Below are 23,861 nucleotides of genomic sequence, written 5' to 3'. Positions count from 1 at the left end.
GTGTATAATTTCTTTTAGAAAATGCTCTTTCCATGAATATCAAGGGATTTGTTTCAGGATTTTCACATCTGTCAAGCAGCATTCACACACTGGGTATGTCAGAATTGCCCTTATTCGGGATCAAGAGAGGGACACAAAGGAGATAGTCCATAGTGAGAATGATTATGGCCATCAGAGAGAGGAATATCGAGGGTTTGGCTGCCTGTCTTATCACTTGCTTTGTTCTTTAGGGAAATTGCCCTTAAATTGATGCCCCGTGCAATGCTTACGTGAAAGTTGTAGCTATAACAGTGTTTTTTGGCAATTCCATGTAGATAAAGGAAAAGGGAAGACGCTCCATACATGTACACTGATAGTGCAATCAGATATCCATATAAATCTACTAGTTCACCACTTAACATGCGTGTTCACTTGAGTGGCTCACTGTGTCTCTGCTGCAATGACCAGCTTTTGGGATCTCGGACCCTTGGTGTAACTTTAGTTGCATTAGAGATGATTTTGATGTCTTCAGCAAAACTAATTTAAAATATGAGGCTGGATGAATCATTGTGGATGCAAGTGAATAGAGAGGTTTTTAGTGATTTGCTAGGCAGATGATAAGAAACTTCCCCTCAGACAAGTAGGAGAACGACACTTTCCTCTCTTCTGAGCAGCATTATAGGTTGTTGGAAGCCTTTATGATGAACTTGTTCTGGTACCACACATTTTGAGACCAGAATCAAGTTTGTTGGTAATGGTAATTTTTTCTATTTCTTGAGAAAGTGCTTAAGGCGTACTTTCAACTCAGTGATAGTGTATTGGATTAAATTCCATGAGTTGTTAATCGCCTGGATTTCCCACTTGGACGATTTCCCACTGGCATCCACCTCTGGTTTAGACCGTAACCCAATCTGCTGCCATGACCGAGATCCAACGCAGTAATGTCCCTGCAGGAAATTTCTTTGGCAGTGTGTGGCACTCAAAACTCTCACCCACGTACTCACATCAGTGATACGGTCTCGCCTGATAACACAAATCGTTCTCCACGCCCGAGGAGGAGTCTAGTATTTGCAAGTGCACTCAAATAATCAACTATTTTTTTCTAAAGTTACTTTCACATTTAGCCAGAATCTATTTTCTGATGGGTAGTATTCTGTACCACCCCTAATCGGCAGTATTATATGCTGTAATGCCTTGTTCTCTTGAGAAAAGCTGTGGTCACGCAGGGCCATCCAGAGAGCTTTTCCCTGGTATGAAGGACAAGTTTTTTTCTATATACTTGTCAATAAAACACTAACTCATATGTGCTGCTGGTTGCCACACTATGGTTGTATGTTGGGACAATGAGTTCCTCAACAACGACAACCTAAACAACGCTGGAACTCGCTGTTCCGGAGTCGTTGTTCAGGATGTTTCCCGGTTTTAGAATACATACATGAACACTAGCTACAAAGTACTATTCATTCCAAAATGTAGGACAGTTAAGATAAATAGATAAACACAAAAAATAAAAATGCATTTTTTTCTTGATTTTGGCAGCAAAATTATTTTAAGTTCCACAATCTGTTTAGGTCGTATGTCAGAGGGTTACATATGCAGCGCGGTATCATTAACATCCCAAAATATTACACTAATATTTGGGTCCTTGGGTGAGATGCAGGCGGCTATTAACAATAATGCTTGGTTAACTATATACTTGACTCACTTGACTCCCTCCACTGTGGTCCAGAATGGCTGTGACTACCAAGAACCCTAGTCTGAATCAGCCATCCAGTCAGCCAGACTTCTCGGCAATCATGGCGGGTTTTTGAGTTGCTCAATGGGGAGTGGGGTGCACGGCATTGGTTTCCGAGTCTGGTCTTTGATGTTGTACCTTGGTATCTGTTTGAATTCCAAAGATAGGAGGCATAAGGGTGTACGGTGTGTCAAAAACAGGAAGTTGTTCGCACCAAGTGAAAAGAGGCTCACAGATGAGATTTTGATAATGCCCTACCAAGCAGATCATTTTTACAGTAAACACTAATGATGGGGAGTAGAGGACCAATATATGTAAAAAGGGCTTGAGTTTGATCGGTGTAATGAGGTGAATGAAGCCGCCTTGTACTTGGATGCCCTCAGGTTTCTCGGCTATACAAGTACATTTGAATTCAGGTCCCAGAGGCTATTTGCCTAACGTGGTCCAAGTTTGAAAGGGAGATCAGACTATCGCATCCATATAACCGGATAACTGCTTCCTGCCGATGAACCTCCAATGGTACCTGCTCTTGGGTGTCCTTGATATTCTGCTGCTTGCTGAAAGCTCACATTTTCTCCAATGCACAGTCAAGTGCTTGTGTTGGAAGCCTCTGGAATTTATTGACTTTGTTGGAGACAACCTAGATACACCCTTCCTTATCCCAGCGGCACCTAAGATCACTCAGGACTTGGTGGTCCCAGCTTTTCGCGTCAGTGATGCAGATTAATCACAGGCCTTAGGCTCCTACATTTTCTTAACATCAGCTTCTTTTAAGAAAACCATGGAACTTGCAGGCTCTGCAGAAAGAATAATTTCTCAGAAACCGCTTGACATCTTTTGATTTTAAGTGAAACCCATCTCTGTTGCAAGAAGTGAAAGGGCAGAAGTGTGTCACAAGATAGGTACCCTAAGAGCCACAGCTGGACACAAGGCCGGCTACTGGTGAAGTGGAGTGAGACACAAACCTTGGTTGTTTGTCTGCGCAATGGGCAAGGAATGTTTTATGCACAGGGAAATACATCACATGAAGAGAATTCAATTTCCTTCTGGATACTGCTTTGCATTGGTAGACTGAGAGCCTGCTCTTAGGCAAAGGACACCAAAACAAAGCGCGTTGGGTATTTATCCCATCGGGTATTCCCTTGTGGGGGGTTGGAGCGGCTAGAGGCACTTTAAGGGAAATGGAGCGAGAGAATGGAAAGAAAGAGGAAAGAGACAAAGAAGGAAGAAAACACAACTATTTTGAACATTTGTTGCTGCTAGTGCTGCATCTGGTTCCCGGTCCGGCCCGGAAAGCCTCTTTTCATATGGTGACTACCTCACTTAACGTTAATACAGATACTGACTCCTTCACTTACAAATCATTGTTTTCAGATGTTTTAGTATAGTTAGTTCAATGGAAGCACAACAAAAACTACAACACCCAGCAGGCATGAGAGAATCAGATGAAAGTTCAGGACTGGAAACTGTGTCCATAATAACCTAGAAGTATGCCAAGGCTTTCTTCTGATCCAACAAAATGGGATGGCCGTTCTCCCACCTTCAAACCAATAGTACCTATGCACAAACACAATATAACGGGCAGATGCTATCTTTAACCAAAAAAACGTACTATAGACATAAAGACAGTGTATGTGTCAGTGGAGTAGGATGCTTCTCTTACCCTGTGTTTCTGTAGACCCAAACAGGTGTAGGTGTCTTTGGAGACTAAGTCTTTTCTGACCCTGAGCTTACTCTAGACCTATACACAGTGTTGGTATCTCTGAAAGCATGATCCTCTTCTTACCACTGGCTTACGATAGACAAGAAGACATTGGTCCCTATGGTGCGGTTGTTTTTTTTTACTTGAAGCTTACTATAGACCAAACGCAATACTGACACGTATAGGAAAGCCACTTTATTCTTTGCAAAGCTTATCATAGGAATTTGGAAACTGACCACAGTTCATGTTCTTTTTGATGAAGTGATTCATCTCATCAAAAACCTTTTCCAGACTAAACATTGATTTCTGGGAGCGGGGGAACTACCCTATTCGCAAACAAAAACATAGCCTTGTCGTGACCCAAACATTACTGATCCATATGGTATATTGTTTCCTTTCACTTAAATAATCCTCTCTTCCCACCCAAGTACAATATTGGATCCTCCGGAGGCGGAGTTCCTTCACCTGAGGACACTGTTTCTTTGGAGATTACGCAAAAAGACGTGTGCAACAAGAGTGACTTTTCAACAAAACCAAGCTTTTCTAAACTGAAGACACTGGAACGTTATAGGACGATGTCCTGTCTCACTTCAACAAAAATCTTGCATGACTAAAGACATCATAGGTCCCTAAGGAGCAGATTTGTTTTACTGATCAACACTTTCTCTTGAGTGAAAACTCTAAAACTGCCTTAGGTGCAGTGGTCCCTTCATTCAAATGTTTTTTTTTCTACAGACCATATACGTCCATGTGGGACAGATGTTCTCTCTCACCATAAAAAAGCTTTGTACTGCATGAAGGCCCTTATGGAGCAGTGTATTTACTTTTGGGTAAGGTATTCCCACTACCCTACCTGATAAGTGATTGTCCTAAAACCAGGACATTTTACAAAAAAGGTTTGTAATGTGAAACATCTGGTCATAGGTACGCCTAATGCTTAGCGCTTTAAGGGTTACCTGAGACTTAGCACCCTAAGTGCTTCCCATGCATTGTTTTTAGATCTGGGTCTCCGTCTGTCATCCTAAGGTTTGAGAATTGTAAAAGTTGTGTCAAGGTGGCGACAAGTGTTCCAAAATATACGGACTGGTCAACTTTCTATTACTCAGAACCTCAAATGTACTTTTCTAAGAAACCGAGCCTCTCATTTTGGCATCCATCTTAAAAGTGGGAGGAATTCACATTGTTACAGGCTTTTCATACAATGACAACTATATATTGAAATGCTTCTGGAGTGACCTTGGCTCCCTGAATTCTAAGGAATCTCTGGGCGATTCTCACAAGATCTGCATGGCTTCTGCAAACAAGACTGCATGTCCACAAGGTATTTAGAATAAAGGCTTTTCCTACACAGTTTGTGGGAAAATATATATTGTTGATTATGAGGAATATTGTCTGACAATTTTGATTGCAAACCAATTAATATTTTGGTACCATTTTTAAATACTTATTTACAGATGGCCACAACTACTTATTTCAAAAAGTCAAAGTTTCCCACTTACCTTTATAATGTGATGGAAAAACATGTTTCTATGGTTACTTGATGAAGTTCCCATATGACAGAAATGAAAGACACTCCAGTACAAGATAGCTGCCAGACTGCTCGAGAGATATATTTCTATTACTCGTTCTTTGCCTGTGGCTCTCCAGCTAAATTTGAGTAACTATAAGATGGTAACATGCATTTTTGCTTCTCAAGATCCATTCTTTTCTTTGTGAAGGAATGGTCCATCCTGGTCCAATTGAAATACTCTCTGTTTTTTTAACGTGCAATATTTCGGTACATTCCACAAGCACATGGCTTTCAATTTACAGCCGCGATCCATGCTCTTTTCTGCTACTGGGTCTGAATGAGTAGAAAGACCTTGCGAGCACCCTACCACCAACCTTCAGGCATGACAGTATAGCAGTCACATGTTCTTTGACACAGTGGTTGGATCAGTCATTGCGTTGGTAGTCCTTTATTGCTGTTTGCATTTACTCTACAACTTTGCCCAAGTACTGCATGCCCCTGCATGCAAGAACGCCATTTAACCAGAAGCTCCCCAAAAATGTGTGGTTTATATGACGACAAAGTCAAAGAGTGGACAGGCTGGGCTAAAAAGTCCTGCAGGACATTCACATGATATGACCTTGAAGTGTTATGGCCATTATCTACTTGATGTAAACCTGCACTCCTAGATTAGAGACACTGGACATCAATCCCGGAGAAACCACTGATCCTGGGAATCACCATGGAGACAGATGTGACCGGGAAAGAATGGGGAAGGTGCAGGGAAAGAGCGTGGCCGGTCTACACGACTTGTTTTTACCACATATGTCTTTGTCACTTATAGTAGCATTTATGATCTCTTTAGCCCCTATTTCCCAACAGCCATGACTGTGCAGATAGACACAACAAGATGAATGAGGGAAGAGGATTGATACTTATTTCCTCACAATCCTACCTGTGCTCTTAAGTCTGCCAGATCTCTGTCACAAAGAGCTCTGGACCCTGAGTGGATCAGAACTATTACCAGATGGAAGGGCTCAGGCAGGCGCGTCAGATGCCAGGCTCTCGGCTGACACGTGACTGACGGACTAACAAAAAATGGTTTATAGACTTGTTGGTGAAATCTGCAACATCCCTCCAAGCCTGAATGAGTGAAGGAAGCCAGGACTACTGGTAGCGCTTCAGGTTAGACCTCTCCTCTCTGACTTCTCTCTTTTCTACTCCGAGCCAAAAACCCCTTTCCTGAGTATTTGAGCACTTTATAAAATCCAAATCCTCATCAATCATAAAGTCATAGTTAGGATGTCTTGCTATTTGCTCTTGCTAAAGCCATAGAGGAGAAGTCAACCCTGCCTAGGAGAGGACCCTTTAATCTTACAGGCGTAGCTAGAATGCTGGCCATTTCTAAAGCACATGCCACAAACTGAGTTGCATCTAGGCTCTTAAATAATAGATATTTTCGTTACTCATCAGAAAGGCACTCATTGTATCATCATCAGAAGGATCCATGGAAGACCATTTAAACAAGTGACTATTTGGTTTCACACTGATCTCTTGAGCAGGCACTCAGTCAACTACCCTGTCTTACTGTGCAGCTGGAGAAACGACGGTTTAGGTACATGGCAGTTGTCAAGGAGCTACAAAACCACATAACCCCGCCAGCTCCCCAAGGCTAAAACACATTCCTGAAGAAGGGGTGTGTGACTTTTTGAGTGTTTGTTTTTGTTTTTTCTGTCTGTTCTCTGCACCCAATAGTGCATCTTGACTGGGTGGGCGGTGAGTGCCCTGTCCAGGCACCACTAATGAGCTGCAATGGCTCCCGCGTCTCCCAGTTTCGTAGTCCTGCTCAAGGGAGGGGTTCTTGGTTTTATTTTGCTGATTTCATGTGTGAGACTGTTTGAAAGAGAGCTGTAATTTGTCAAACTGTTCTTTGCCCTTTCCGTAACATTCTGATGTCATTGTTCTGTGTCCGAATGATAATAAAGATTGTATTTCTGTAGTGTCCTGTGGTTGCTTCGTCAATGGCTGCGTCAATGATAATATTCCACCAATGGGTATCGCCTTTACTGCCAATACAACCAACCTTTGCATCAATGATAATATTCCACCAATGGGTATCACCTCTACTGCCAATACAACCAACCTTTGCATCAATAATAATATTCGACAAAAGGCACTAGGCAAGTAAGTCAGAAATAAAAAAACATCTTCTCGCCCATCCACGGAGGTTTCAGAGAATGATTTTCAATAATCAACCAGATTTTCACTTTCTTGCACCAAATGTAAATATTTAGCACAGGTAAAAAAATGCCTCTATGCGATGCTTTTTTAGATTTTGCATCTGCATTCAACCATGTCCTAAGATGCTATCTCTGGGAATTGACCGTGGCCTCTTCCCTAATTCAATTGCTGTATATCTCAACCACCTCTCAGGTGAGACAAAAACAAAAATGAAATATCAGCAAAAAACTATTCATCAGTGAAGTAGTAAAGCAAGGTTGCCTTTTGACATCCCGCATGTTTTCCCTCTTTATCAACAACCTGTATCAAGAAGTTCTCAAACCACAAATGACATTCCAGCAATGAACAAATATGAGATCCCATCACTCCTATAGGCTGATGACTCAATCCTGATGTCTAAAATCCCCACTGGTCTCCAGGCTCAACCCACTGCTATAGAAGGATACTGCAAAGTAAACAACTTAAAATCAACACAGGAAAAACAAAAACTATGACCTTCAGGACAAAACGCCAGGAAAAGTATCCATTCTCCAAAAATTATACATAACTGGATGACTCTTTCATTTATCTGGGGGTAACAATTGAAAGAACGCTCAAATGGAATGCCCATATTCAAACCACAATATAAAAATCTATGGCGGTTGCCAATGGAATATTGAGCATCGAGTGCAACCACGGTCATTGTTTTTCAGACCTTATTGATAAAATTTTCCAAGCGAAAGCTAGAAGCCATATTTCATATGGCGCCAAGCTATGGGGCCTAGGTAAGAATACAAGCAGAGTTGCCTGTTATAAAAGGAAATTCTGGAAATCAATGCTAAAGTTACCTTCAAGGTTCTCCTCAGCTGCCCTAGATTCAGACATCGGCTATCTTTCAAACAAAACCAGCTGATAGATGGCCAATATAAAATATGGGTTAAAAAGACCAAATGAACTGGTCAGCAACCTGGTTGACTGGGACTGAAAAGAACATGGGGGCATATTATCAAGGCAGGCTTGATAATATGCGAATCGCAAATTGAGAATAATTTCACATTCATCCCTCTGGGCCTCCTGGCCCATAGAAATGAATGGGAAAGTATTCCTTAATTGCGATAGGCAATTTGCTAATCGCAATTAAGGAATTTTAAGAAATCACTAAAAATTAGCGAATTTCTACATACATACCATTTTGCAATTCTCAAATACCGATTCTCAAAAAATCGCTATTTGAGAATCGCAAAAGTGTATCTTGATACATCTGGCCCATGGTCATGTGGCAAAGTGCAAAATTCGAGTACAGCGATTTCAATCTTAGCCTCATGTTTAGGAGTGGGCGTAACTGGTGTAATTCTCTCAAGCGTAATTACTCATCGTTACCGCAAAATTACTCGTCATTACTTGTAATTATGTGAGAAGTGTAATCCTGCCTTTAGCGCTATTTTCTCAGTACAAAATGCACCCTTGCATCCAAATGGGCCAGAGAATACATTTTGCACTAATAAAATAGCACTAAATGAACGGGACATGAACAGCAGTAGCCAGCAGCCACCCGCACTGTCTCTTAGTTCGTTGTTCCTGTGCTCCTGGGGTAGGATTTTTGCACCAAATTACTCTTAATTACTCAAGCTGGCATAATCGCGTCATTTTGGCAATTCAACATCTCACGAGAAATGCGTAATTACAGAAACTACTACGCTCACTTCAGATTAACTATAATTTCACAGAGTCCTAGTGATATTGTGTAATGCCAGAGGAAAAGATTTTTTTTTAAAAACAACCCTCCCTCCACTGGCTGCAAGCGGGCTACTCGAAAGCCGCAGGGTTACCCTCACAGCACCACATACTCACTCTAATGTACCTGTCGAAGGTAAAATGCCCCCTCATCAGTGGAGCTCTCTTTTTAGAGTATACCTGGAAACTCATGAATATCTGGGGGGGGAGGGGGCTAAGCTGAAGGCCTAGGGCATTCTGGAGGCGAGCAGAGGCAAGGAAAGGGGCATGACCACAGCAGATGGTCAGGGTGCTGCAGGCAGCATGAGAGTTTGGTGGTGCTGAGAGACTGAAAAGTGGAGCCTGATATGTGTGACAAGAGGTGAAGACAGAAAACTAGTGTGAAACTATGAAAAGGCAGTTACATTGAAATCTGAATAAGAAGCCAGAAAGACAGACAGATGGACGGATTTGTCATTGGACAAGGGAGGAAACTGAAGCTCCTGTAAACAGACACAGCTGAATAAGCAGTCCGCATGATTAAAAGGTGAAGGAAAGGCCATGCACAGCATATAGTGAATAATTGATATGCATAAGGAAAGGTGAGGCGGTAAACAATTACAAAAGTTACTATGGGTGCAACCAATGGACGGGAAATTGCTTTATTGGGCCGCGGTGGTGTTTGCTCAGTCACCTCTCAGTTTTTGCTGCATATTGGAAAATTGTTAATGCAGGTTTAAAGCACCGATGTGCAAGAATATGTGAGCTCCATGCTGCGGGAGAGGGCTGGAAAGAAGAGGGGAAAAGGAGGGGAGGCAGAAATTACAAGGCTGGTCTTCAGATTCTTGGAACCCATCCAGGATTCTAGCAGGCGGAGGATTCTAGCAGGCGGAGGATTCTAGCAGGCGGAGGATTCTAGCAGGCGGAGGATTCTAGCAGGCGGAGGCAGCAGGACCACTGGAGCGCAGGGTGTGCTTACATCCAAAGGTGAAATGATGGAACTTAGTGGTGTAGTGACAACAAAAAACTGAAATCAGAAGCGCCCACGTGAGTGGGCAAGAAGAGCAAATTTCTATTTTCAAGGAGAGGGCACAGGGTTGGAAATATAAAAAAAGAAGAGGAAAACCAATTAGGCACAGATGGTGGCAGGTGACAAAGATGGCGTCCCTGCAGGGGCTTGATCGTTTTGCATGTCATAGTGACTACAGACAATTCATAAATGTTAGCCACAAGCAAACACGAGTGCAGCGACTCTTCTGATGATAATCCTGTATTTTGCAATGCACAGTAGGTTTACAAAGACACCCCTTGATCACTGTCATAAGTGGCGGCTCGTGCAGCCTCAAGGAGGCGCATCACAGCAGAATCAAGGCTCAATCAGGAGCCGTCGGTTTGTATTTCCAATGCAAAGAGGGGAACAGATGTTGCCAGATGTGTGTGAGAGCCTTGTCAGTGCACCCCTGGAGCTGAAAGGAAGCTGACCCTGCCGAGGCACTCTTTGGTCATTAAAGGGTCATACAGAACAGGTTATTATGTGAATATGGAGGTACTAGCTCCTTTCAAATGAAAGAAGAACCAATTGGACAACATGTTATTGACAGAGGTAGAGCTACAGACACAGGATCATAGAGAAGCAGAAGGAGGGCTAGAATGTCTTAGTTTGTGGAAGGGCAAAAAGAAAGCTATGGTGAGAGAAGAGCCAGCGTGTTGCGCACAGAGGAGCAATGAGCAGATGGCACGTCACCAGGCTTGAAGCTATTGGAAGGGTTCCAGGTTTCTTCGGCTTTGCGTAAATAGAGCAGACGGCATAGTAAGGAGGTGCTATACGGGTATGTGAGCTCTTCAGGGGACATATAGTTCTGGTACTGACAGGATGCATTCATGGGGAGAGTGGTGAACGGAGCGGCATTTCCTTCACTGGGGGGGCGGAGACCCCAGTAATGTTGGGATATTGTCAAATTTGCAGTTTTCTTTTCCTGCCAGAAAAAGTATCTCTCATCTTGCTGAAGACCCAGAGGAGATACTGCAGCTGAACTCTGACTGCTGTACAACCTACAGAGTGCCTTCACAGGGCTAGCTCTGTGACAAGTGGCCGCTGTATCGTCATCACAAGGGTGTGTCGACTCTACGAATGAAGCTGTTACTTACTAGCCCTCTGTCCACCTGAAAGATGTTGTCACCACTGGGCAGTAGATTCCTGTGAGCAAAGAATGGACAAAGGCGCAGTGCAGGAACAACACGAGGGTGCATGCGAGAACCCCATATGCAATGTTTTCCACCAACTAAATCAGTCCTTCAGTTCTTTCACTGCGTTTTGTGGCAGCGTGGATACAGGCTTTTGATAATTGACTTTGCAAACAACAGAGCGAGAGCTTCTCTAAAACATAAGTTTATGTAGTTTATACACAAATGGACTCGAAAGCAGAAGGTAAATGTACAATCATAAAATGTTGAAACAAGCCTATTAAAGAGGAGTTTTTAACATTCCACAATGTACGAGGATCAATTTTCGGAGGGGCATTCCCGAGTGAGGTGCATGAGAGGAAAATAGAAAGCTGTCTCTCCTATTCACAAAACTGGATCACGGGAGGGTGAGTGTAAAGGCATGTGCGGAGCGAAAGGATGCTTTGGCCAATGAGAATCAACTGTTGCAGTCAGCTCTGTAGAGATGGTTAGGAGTCAGAATTGTATGCCTACAAATTTTATAAATGTACACATTTTTGGCGTTAACAAAAAAAATCAGGTGTACAGTTGAAAATTCTTCCAAAAATGCAGATTTGCACGCGTACTCCAACTTTCCTTACTCATACTCCTGTAGATTGTCTGCAGGTGAACATTCCATAAGATCATGATTTCGGAAACAGGGAAATTTGCACATTTTCTTTAGGTGGGCGTAGCGATATATTTTTAAAGTAACAGTTGGGAAACTTCATCATTGCAACAGCGAGGTAAGTTTCTTGACTTTGTCGACTTGGACCACGGCACTCTTTGACATGGCCAGTCGCCAGCACCGAGGATTTCCTGCTGCAAGCGGTCCTATGGATGGAGCCTGCTGTGGCAAGAGATTGAACCTGAGCCCCACCTGCAATCACCAGGAAAAAATGTTGTAGGGTACAGAGGACAGTGGGAAGGGAGTAGTTTAACTGGTGACATCACAGTTTTGAAAAAGTTTTTTCCACTGTCCAACAGCAACGAATGACTGGATATTGAATTGTTTACTCTTGATAAACACTACAAATGGAAGCAATACGTAACAAGAGAGTTGTAGATCAGCTCCTGACCAGAATCTACGCCCAATTTTATTAAACTACTATCATCACCCTCCACAGAGCTGCAGTTATATGTTATAGGCTTGTGATGCTTGCACGATGTAGTGATGTAGTAATGAAAAGTAATGTGGGCTGAGCTTTCCAGAATATCTATGCAAGAGATACCGAAAGTCCTTTTCTTTGCTGTCCTCTGCCATCTGCTTAGGTATCAAAATCCAAAGTGAATACAAATAACATTGATTGGATCAATTAAGGAGATCATAGATCTTGAAGGAATTAAATAAAATGGGCATACTAGTCTGCCTTTGAAAATTTGGTGCAAGGAACAAGGTTCAGTTATCTTCTTTAGGCAAGGAAAGAGATTGTTTATTGTCTTTATTAGTTAAAGACAAACCCATTTAGATTTTACTGTTACCAAACAGTTCCAAGAAAGGACACTGCCAAGCGACGCGCTTCACGAGGCGCGCCCTTAGGGCACGTCCCCTCCGGCCCCCGCCCCCAGTGGTAGCAGGGGGGCGGCCGGGCTGCCAATGACAGTCGGCCGCCTCCCCCTCTCGCAAGGATGGATCCCTTCCGGGTCGCGGGTGACGCACATCCGGTTTGGGCGGGGGGCGGAGACCCCGGCCCTATGTAAGGTCAAGATCCCTTGACCGGGGTCTCTTTTCCCTTCGCCCCTGCTGGACTGTGTGGACCCGCTGCTGACTCGTGGACTCCAGGCCTAGTCTTCTTTTAACTCCCACCCACCCGTCCCTGATTTTAGTGGTGTAGGGGAATGTTGTTGCGGAGTACAGACCTGCGAGCAATAAACAGTGATTCAGGGGAGGCCGCCTGGCGGACTCCATAGGCCAGCTCTGAGGGGGGATATGGGGAGCTCTCCGCGGGGAGGAAGTCACCACCGGCTGGGGAGGCTAGGGCGACAGATTTCGAGCCTCCCGGGCGTCCCAGGGCAGCCGGGTGGTAGAGAGGTGGGCCCTGGTAAGGACGGACAAGGAACGGCGGGCCTACCACTCCAAGGGGCAGGTGCACGGCACCTGGCGTAGGATACCCCAGCGCGAGATGCGAACCAGATGGTGCTCCTCCCTTAGGGCTGGGGGGGAACAGGAAAAGTACAGGTGTTGGAAAATGATTTTATGAATATCAATATGCATTGTGTATGCTTGTCATGTTTATTCAAATGTGGAGAATTAAACATGGCCTTTTTTACCCCACTCCAATCTCTTGGTTATTAAATTAAAAGATGTGGGGTTCTGCATGTTGGTTCAGGTTGAGGGTGGCGGGGGCAGAGCTGGAGGGTACGGGTCCTATAGTTATGTAGGGTCTCAAGTTAGGGACACACACACTGTTGCAGTATAGAAAACACATAAATGTTGCGAAATGTATAAAAAATAATAGTATGTAGATAGGAATGTTAAATTAAAACAATTTTATTCTTTACACCAAAAATGTTTCTTTATCATAATATCTACATGTAAAAGACAAAAACAATAATTTTTGTCTTTTTTGTTTTTGTCTTTTACATGTAGATATTATGATAAAGAAACATTTTTGGTCCTGAAGAAGGTGCATTTATCAACTGTAAACTGAAACGCTGCGTCAACTGTTTTTAATTGTTTCTTAATGATTGTTTTTAACATTTGTCTCCTAAAGGGACATAAGCTGAATAGGATTTAGATTGTAACCCTCAGGGAGGTGCATACACGTTCTTTTTGTGTAAAGAATAACATTGTATTAATTTAACATTCCTATCTACATACTAATATTTTTGATACATTTCGCAACATTTATGTGTTTTCTATACTGCAACAGTGTGTGTGTCCCTTAACTTGAGACCGTACATAACTTGTGTCCTTTCTTGGAACTGTTTGGTAACAGTAACATTTAAATGGGTTTGTCTTTAACTAATAAAGACAATATAACAGGGTTAGTCTCTTTCCTTGCCTATTGACCCCCTGCCTGAATAATCAATAGGGATACCTTCCGACATTTTTCTGTCAGTTATCTTCTTTAGCATGAATTTTTAAGTAGTCACATTATTCAGCCTAAATAATTATTTTGGCACTGGCAGGGATTATAGAAGTACTAAAATGCACCAAAGTATGCTTTCACAATTACATTTTCCTTTTACTTAAAATTTCTTCATCAGATTAAGTTATTTTTAGGTTACAGAACTACTACACATGTTTTGTGACTTAGATAAGATTTCTTGAAATCTGTGGCCGATAAGCTGTTGACAACCTTGTAATGTGTCAGACTAGCAATAAGGCAGATTTCAATGGAATTCCTTGAACTGCATCTACAGTCCCCATTGCCTTAGAAATCCCAAGCTACTCGCCTCAAACACTAAGGGCCAGATGTAGGTGGCCGTTTCAGGCCATTTACCGACCGGTAACGGCCGATTTTGGCCGTTACGATCGGTAAATGGGTGACAGGTATGTAGGGGGCGTTTTTTTACCGATTCGGTAAAATTACCGAATCAGTAATTTTACCGATTCGGTAAAATAATAAATCGGTAAATTTACCGAATCTGAGGCACCCAGATGTAGGTGGGACTCTTCTGAGTCCCAGAGGCCTTACCGAATCGGTATTTTACCATCAAATCCAATTTGATGGTAAAATACCGATTCCGGTGTGCATGCACATGTGTGCATGCACACCTATGCCATGTGACAGGCAGACCTGCCCTTAGGGCATGTATGTCTGCCACATGGCACCCGAGCCTGTTTTGGGGGGGCCAGAGGGTGTCAAAGTGACACCCCCTCCACCCTTGTGAAAATCGGTATTTACCGATTCGGTAAATACCGAATCGGTAATGCCCATTCATTCCTATGGGCTTCAAAGCCCATAGGAATGAATGGGCATTACCGATTCGGTATTTACCGAATCGGTAAATACCAAATTTTTCCGATTCGTTATTCCAGCACATCTGGAATACCTACATATCCACCCCTCAGATTTACCGATTTTTAATTACCGAATCGGTAAAATTCGGTAATTTTCGGTAATTAAGAATCGGTAAATCTATTTTACCTACATCTGGCCCTAAGTTTTTTCTCTTGCACGCGACTGGTTATACCTTTTGCAACTAAGCCGCTAGTACTGTCAGCAACCACCAAGACGGAATTCATACTCTTTGTCAAAAAACAACAAAGAATTAGCTCAAACCTAGCTCAATTACATAAACCTGGAAGATCAAACACCAATTTTCACCCAAGGCCAAGATAGCTGGATTCACTCTGGGCACTGACCTCAATATCAAGGACCATGCAGCCAAGAAAAACAGGATGGCGTGCTCCGAGCTCTCTCTACTGGAGAAAGTAAAGCCATTCCTCCCAGAAAGCAATTGAGTTGCTGTTCAAGCCCTCATATTCTTGCATCTGGATGGTGGTAATGATGTGCTTGTGGCCTCCTAGATATTAGCCCGCCCCATTAACTGTATCCTACGCTCTGCAGCACACTTCATGAAGGGTCTAATGGAGTATGACCACATCATTCCCACTATGAACTCCACTGGCTCCACGTGCCCGCCTGTTCCGTCTTCAGAACCGAGTGCATCACTTACGAAGTAATCCCATTGGACATACCCAACTATCTGTTTGACAATCTCTCCACCACCGATCAGGAGCCAGACAGTGCCTAGTTTGTAAATGAATGAGTATTGCAGCTGAAATTTTGCTCAGAAGGCAGCGGCCGGCACTGTAACAGTTTGGGTTGCCAAATACCAAGGTTGTGTAGTCTTGATTCCACCTGATGCCTCTTAAATCTACCACCAGACACTCACAGGTTCTTTTGCATCCTTGCTGTCTTCCTTTGTCAATGTTTTCCATCTCTCTCTTTCTCTTTTCCATTTGTATTTTTTTGTTTCTCTTGGTCTGGATAAAAGTCTGCTGAGGTAAGATGAGTGCCTGTTTTCAACAAGCATTGGCAAAGCCAATATGTTTTTCGCCTAAGCAAAACCTATTGACGATATCAATATTTTTTAAACATGTTGCACAGCAGCGCTGGCTGCAGTTCAACATGGCTTAAAGTAAATAAAAACAATGAGCTATGATGTAGCCACCATTGACCATGTTTTCGCCTTTTTATTCTTTAGTTCAAGTCACGTTGCACAGAAGCTTGTGCTACTGTGCAACATCTTCAAAAAACATTTTCCAAGCCAAATAGCACTTGCAGATAGGAAGAGCTATTTGGCTTTGTTAATTTTTTTTTTTGTGGCAGGAAGGACTAAAGGGGCCATTTAAAAAAGGGAGTATCGTTAGAATGCCTCACGAGGAAGGTCTGCGGAGGAGAGCGTGAGCATTAAGAATGGACAATGCGGGGGGAGGGATGAAACATACATGAGAGACGTGCAAGGAAAGCTGTTGGTCGGCGGTACAGTGTCACGCAGGTAGCGGAAATCAGCTCACATGTTATTTTAGGTCAAAGCAGCTTTCTCCGTCTCATATAGTCAATCTTTTATTTATCTGCGAAAACAACTTACAAAACACATTTATTCATTTAAGGCTTTTTTTCACCATTTTTTTTCATACGGTAAGTACGCCCAAAGTTAAAATGGATATCAAAGCGAGAGTTTTTGTGGGGGAATCAATGACGGCAGAAGACAAGGCACTGTCCTTAACACCTTCAATGCTCATGACGAGGTCAGCTCGTCATGCACTGCAGCCAAGCTGACCATGTAATTTCAATGGAAATTAGAGTAAAAGTGGGAATTGCCTTAGCACCAAAGGGGTTAAATACTTTTCACATAAAATCAACATGTATTCCAAGTACATTGTCATGCATCAATGTTCAGTGACATTGCGCTGTTATTGTGCATTTGCTGTGCATGAGGGTTGCCAAGAAAATATGATGGAAACACTTCCTTAATGTGTGCAATGCACAAAATACAAACAATAGAACCTAACAGCAGTAGGTTAAAGAGCTGCTAGCGACACATTTTATTAATGAAACGCGTTCCTTCCAAAACCTTCCATTATAAGAAGGTGCATTCATTTCACCACTTCACTGCAGGGGGAAGCTACACCAGGGATCAAGAGGAGGGAGGGACACAGGGTGCAGAGACAAGCTCTCTATGAGAGTGCATGTCCAAAACAAAAAAAAAGTACCTGCAGGTGCCTGTGGCCAGTGAAAGGACACCAACCACAGACAGGAAACTGTAGTTGGTTCATGCTCTACTGCTTGAAGCCCAGGAGATAGCAGGAAGCTCAAGAAGCTGTTGACCAATAAGTAGCAAGGAAACAAGAGAGGCGTGACAGGCCAACCAGTGGTAAGTAAGGGGCGGGCTTTAAGACCTTTTTAAGCTTTTTTTATTTTTTTATTACAAGAGGTTTCCCAAGGACAGCGCATGCGTTGCATGCATGTTCAGGCGAAACCTAAACATGTCTGCCTCCAGTGGGCCCCACCTGCAATCACCGTTCAAATGAAGCACTGGAACCAGGATACCAGCTTGGGAGACGTAGAAATAAAAAAATAAAAATAAACGATTAAAAAAAACCAAAGGATCAGGCATTCTTAATCTATGAACCTGAGATTTGGTGGGACAGTTGCGCCTCAAACCTTCGAGAAGGTGTTTCAACCCACCTCTCCCCCCCTGGACATTCTTCAGGCGGTAGTATTGGCCTGTCCTCTCCCAGGACCCGGCGCGCGCTGCCTGTGCGCTCCAGGTGCGGGGGACGCTGCCTGCACGGCAGCTGACGCGTGAATACACTGAAGGCTCTGCTTGCTTCACGCCGATACCTCCCGCCCGCACTAAACACACAATTTAATTATCCTTTGTTCCCTAAACGTTGAGACGCTGACAGGCCCCAGGGGCCTCGTGCCTTCTTAATTATTCTCGGCAACAGAAGACATCTTCATGCACGCGGCGCCGCCTCGCAGCTCAGAAGACAAGTTTATTCTTAACGTGCAACGCCATAAAAAACGAATAACGTAACAGGCCGTAACATTGCATGCCATAATACATCATAACACAGCATAGTGCCATAACAACATAATATATAACCATATCATACCATAACATACCGCTCCATCACCACACACTTCACACCTTGGCATAAGGTTCAATATAGTGCCATAACAACATAACATATAATCTTATCATAACATTCCATCACAACACATCACACCTTGACAGAAGGTTCAAAATGCAGATATAACACCTTAACATACAATCATATTATAACGTTCCATCACAACACAACATACACCATGGCATGAGGTTCAATATAGTGCCATAACCAGATAACATACACTCACATCATAACATTGCATCACTCACAACGAAACATCACAACATGCCATTATAAGGTTCAATATAGTGCCATAACAATATAACAGATAATCTTATCACAACATTCCATCACAACACAACATGACACCATGGCATGAGGTTCAATATAGTGCCATAACCAGATAACATACAATCACATCATAACATTGCATCACAATGTAACATCACAACATGACATTATAAGGTTTAATGTAGAGCCATAACAATATAACAGATAATCTTATCACAACATTCTATCACAACATGACACCATGGCATGAGGTTAAATATAGGGCCATGACAATATGACATACAATCATAATGTAACATTCCATCACAACATAACATAAGGGTCAAAATAATGCCATAATAGCATAACAAATAATCTTATCATAAAATAACATTCAATCAAAACACATGACATAAGGTTCAATATAGTGGCATAATACCATACCACAACATTCCATCACAACATACATCACACCATGAAATAAGGTCCAATATAGTGACATAACAACACAGCATACAAATACCATAGCTCAACATTCCACCACGCCATGACATAAGGTTCAATATAGTGACATAACAACATAACCTAAGAACCATACCATAACATATCATTCTATCACAACAGGATACGACGCCAAGACGTGGTTCAATAACATCAGAACACAACACAGTGTAACATAACGTCATTCATAACTTCGTAACATAGCACAGCGCTCTAGGAGCAGAGAGTGACCCCAGGCGCATGCATCAGACTTTATGGTGCCAACCTTACACAGGGTCAAAGGAGGGCCGTTTAAAAGCAGCGGCGTATACCAGGGCCAGCGGGGCTTCCGTAGGGAGAGGTAACGCCGTTTATGCTTTAAAACACGACCACTAAGTGACACCTAAACATATGTGAAGAGTGGCATTAATGTATTTAGGCAATGCGTATCCATCCTATTGTAAATGTGATAACTCCAGCATAGGTTACCAGATAATGCTGTGCGTTCCGGGTGTCAATCAAGTCGAGTTTTGACTTTTACACACAATTGTAATCTACAGCTCTAGTCTGAATGGTTCAAGTAATGTTTGATGGAACCACCTCTCCCCGGAAGCATGCACTGGGGCTGTCAGTTGAATGTCAAGGACGGTGACATGATATAGGGCGGAATCCTGCTGGGGCACCCACGAGCTTCCCAGGGGAAGGATGGCTCGATGATAATGGCCAGGGACTTTTGGACTTTGTTTAAGAGGAGTGATGTGGGTGGGGGAATGAGGGGAGCCCCCAGAAAGGCAGCGGGGTCCACACCCCCCGGGAGCCAGCGAGGCGCCGTCTGTGGTGAGTCAGAGCCAAGGCGCAAGGAAACGGTCGCCATGGCAACCCCGAAGCTGCTCCAATTCAGCTCCCAGTCAAGCTGATTTCATATAATTTTCAGAGGAAAGGATACAAAAATTCACGGGGGAACTCCTACACCTCCTGCCCGTCGCCTGTCAGATCCCACGTGAGGCGTGGCCGGGCCCACGGGTCCCCAGAGGAATCTCTGGAGACGGGGGGAGTCATCGGGGTTGGAGGGGAGGGCCCCGAGACACGTATTCTATTCCTGGAGAGGTGACTGTAGTTATTTTATTGGGTCAGGCATACTGTGTGGAAGCTGTTTTCATTTCTGAACATCGTTGGAGGCTAATCTTTTATTCATAAATGAAGCAAACATTTTAATGATCACAGAAGCTAGCTATGGAAAGTGTTTTTAACGTGTTTGTACGGCAAAAAAGCTCATTTCTAACAGAAGACTAGGGGCAACAACTATTTTCATCTTAGTATCTTTTTATTTTTTTCCAGTACTTTTATATAGGATTTTTAATGCATCAGCAGTGCTGAAGAACGTTCTGGGTGAGCCGATGTCTAGGGCGATAGCTGGCAGGCAGGACCCGCGTGCAATGGACAGAGGAAGTAAAGATGAAAACGATGGACCATGAGCCATCCTAACTGAGATACTTGCTAGAAGTGCTTGTTGAAGTCTGAATAGCATGCGTCAACAAGCGAGCGATAAATAAATACAAACCTTTGTCCTACTCTATCCTTCTGCTATCATTCCAAATCCAAATAACTGATTAACCTATCCACCACTTAAAATGTACTTGCATGTTTCACTATACTAATTCAACACTAATCCTCTGTGGGTCCCGGAGTAGCGTGCTACCCGCCGAAAAAGCGCTTCGACGCCTCGTCAGGGGTATAAATGCAATTACAATACAATACAATACAATACAGGTCTCCATGGACACTGGATTGAAGGGGGTCACAAAGGCCTTCTACTTTGTTGGTAGCCAGGTTTTAAGACTAGGGGCCTGAGAAAAGGGGAAGGTCTCTGAAACAGGGTGTGGCCTGCAAACTGAAACTAAGAAGCGTTAATAAGTGGCGTAGCCTTTGTAACTAGGGGCGCACCCTGATACACGTGGCTTTGAATCATTGCTCAGTGTGCCCCTTCTGCTGATCCTCCTGGTCTTAACCCTCCAGTTTCCTTTCTTCTGGTCTTGATTCTCTTGGTCCTGCTTCTCATCTTCCCCGTGGCCCTCCTTTTTATGGTGTCCCTTCTTCTCCTGGTGGTCCTGGTCATGCTAGCGGTCCTGGTTCTCTAAGTGTCACTAGATCTGGAAATGCTAGTGGTCGGGATGTTCTTCCCTTTTCATCTGACTCCTTCTGGTCTTGCTTCAGGTGTTGATGGCCCTCCTCCTTGTCCTCCTACAGGTCTGTCCTCCGGGTCCTTCTCCTCTTGTTCTGATTCTTCCGTTCGTGGTCCTGGTGCTCTGGTTGAATCAGGCATGGTGGCTCTGGTATTAGTCCTCCGGGTAGTCGTGGTCCCCATCCTGGGCCTCTTCTTCATCCTTACTCTTCCTGATCTTGCTGATGGTGCTGGGTTTGGTCCATCTGGTAGTTGTGGTTCTCCTGGTGTTTCTGTAACTCGTCTAGATTGTATTGTAATGTTTTATGTTAATTTTATGTTAGTTGTGTGAACGATTGGGGGTGAGTAGATAGAGTCGATGACGCTTAGAAGAAAGATAGATTGCAGGCACAGGATCACCAGTTTGTGAGAAGGAAGGGGTTATGAAATATGAGTCGAGGCAAGGTATTCCACACAAGTACATACAGAAAAGTATGCCAGGGGCGGAGGGTGGGGGGATATATGCAGCTTTGTTTAAGACTCAATATGGGGAATGACATTTGTAACTGAATTGTGGCCAGAGCAGGCTATGTTCTTGTAGAAGATGGTGCCTCAGTGAAGCCAGCTCCTAACCATGCTTCTAATATCCAGATAGATGGCAGTAGCTGTTATTTTTTGCTGGGAGAGAATTCCAAAGTTTGACAGCCTGTGAGAAGAAAGTACTTCCACGGATTGTTTTCTTCTTATGTGGTGGAATGATTAATCAGTGCTTTTCTGGAACATAAAATCCTTTTTTGGAAGCCTTTTTTGTTGATTTTCTTCTGGAGGAATTCAGGCCCTTTTTTGTGTATAGCGTCATGAATGATGCATAATAGTTTGAGTGAAGACATTTTGAGACTGCTAACTACTGAAGAGCCTTTAAGGCAGGGAAGATGTGGGTGCGTGCCTTTAGATGTAAAAGTAACCATGCAGCCAAGCTTTGAATCCTCTGGAATCATTTCATGATTTAAAGAGGAATCCTGTGATACTAAATGTGACAGAGTGTCTTCAAAGTGTAGAAGGCGGACTTGGTTTGTTCACTTTTGCTTTCATCGAAAGTAGAGTCCATGGTAACTCCAACGATTCATGCTTCTTTGGATATTTCAGGCAGTAGTCCTAATTCACCCAGCCAGAGTGTTGATGGATCATAACTTTTTCAATCTCTAAAGTGAATATTTCAGTTTTGGATGCATTTAGTTTAAGATAGTTCTATACCATCCATTGGCCTACGACTTTGAGACAGTTTTTGAGTTTTTTTTAGTATGTCTTTGGAGTTTCCCAGTTTGATTATTGTTTGTGTGTTATCCGCAAATTTGTAGCATACAAGATCAAACTGTTTATTACATGCGGTTTGGCTTTGTAGACCCATCTTGAGTAGTGTTTTTTTCTTTGTTTTTTTGATTGATAATTTATACAATCTGTTATGCCTGGGCAGACGGATCGGGTTCTTTGATTTCTGCCAGGTGCACTGAAGTTTGAGATTTGTCCTTTTATCGTTTTTAGCTCTTTATTCATCCAAGGGACTTTCTTTTTCTTTTTAGCGTCTTTTGATGATTTTACAGGGATCGTTTTGTTTAAAGGATGTGGTCACTAAGTCATATGGCTTCTTTACAGTGGTTAATGCTTTCCAGTTGTGTGTTTGCAGTTACATGAATTTCATAGTCGTTCACACTCAACTTATTCCAGAGTCTATAGATGGCGGCCAAATGCGTGGAGGTAGTTGAGAGACTTGAAGTGATCTTAAATGAAAGAGAGGTGAGGTGATGATTGGTTCAGTTAAGTCAAGAGTTCAATGGTTTGGTTAGTTTGGTTTAATACCTGGCTTGCATAATATGGGGTCTAATCTATAGCCTACTATGTGGAAATCTAGATTAGGTTTTGAGTGAACAAGCCGACAAGGTGGCATTTGGTTGATGCATGTCAAACTAAATGTTTAGATCATCAAGAATGCAAAGAATAGAGTCCGTGACAAACTGATCTACTATTGCATCTAAGAAGGCATCCGTAAAAGGTCCATTATAAAACTTTCTGTATTGCATGACGCAGTTGCAGGTAAATGTAGGACTGGAGTTCTTTTTTACTAAAAAGAGATTTGCAGCCTTTTTATATAACATTATCAATTTTTGTGTGTTACTTTTTTTAAACTAGTTGCTAGCCCTTCCACCTTCTTTTACTGTCAATTTACAATAAAGCACCAATTTCCTGGTGGGATTGTCTCATGAAGTATTGTGGTCATATCCTCTCCTGTGTTTCTGTGATGAATAGTAGGCCTGGCTTTGAGTCAGTCTATAGGTCAAAATATTATGTCAGTTTTTGATCATTGATCTGTATTACATTTAGCTGGTGGGGGTGTGTTATCACTGGCATAGGGAGTTGGAGCCATGCTAGATTTTGTATTTTCCTTTGTGGTCATGATTATTATTATTATTATTATTAAGGACATTTGTAAAGCGCCTGGTTTACGCGCACCGGTGTGTCCCCGCGCTAAGATGAGAGAGGAAAGGAGGCAAAGCCAGATAGAATTACACAAGTGTAAGGCGAAACAGGTGGGTTTTGAGAGCTCTTCGGAACTTGATCTCAGAGGGTTCCAGACGCAGCTCTAGCGGAAGCGTATTCCAACTCTTGGCTGCTAGGTGCCTAAAAGATCTGCCCCCCCATGCGTGCTTTGTTGATTTTGGGGATAGCAACCAAGCCCGTGCCAGCGGATCAGAGCATCCGCTTGGGTCTGTATGGAGTAATAAGGCTCCGTAAGGGACTAGGGGCCAGATGTAGGAGCCCTAATACCGGTCGGAAACGGCC

The 23,861-nt window shown here is 43.1% G+C and overlaps 1 protein-coding gene across 1 annotated transcript in view; it reads right to left on the bottom strand.

Annotated features, from left to right (window-relative positions):
• CACNA2D4 (calcium voltage-gated channel auxiliary subunit alpha2delta 4) overlaps positions 1 to 23,861 on the bottom strand; it is a 924,019-nt gene that overhangs the window by 280,482 nt on the left and 619,676 nt on the right. The gene's annotated exons all lie outside the window — the stretch shown is intronic.

This window comes from Lissotriton helveticus, chromosome 1_1 (assembly GCF_964261635.1).
Source record: "Lissotriton helveticus chromosome 1_1, aLisHel1.1, whole genome shotgun sequence".
Classification (NCBI taxonomy): Eukaryota; Metazoa; Chordata; class Amphibia; order Caudata; family Salamandridae; genus Lissotriton; species Lissotriton helveticus.
The sequence above is the reverse complement of the archived record's forward strand: the minus strand, read 5'-3'. Positions and strand labels throughout refer to the sequence as shown.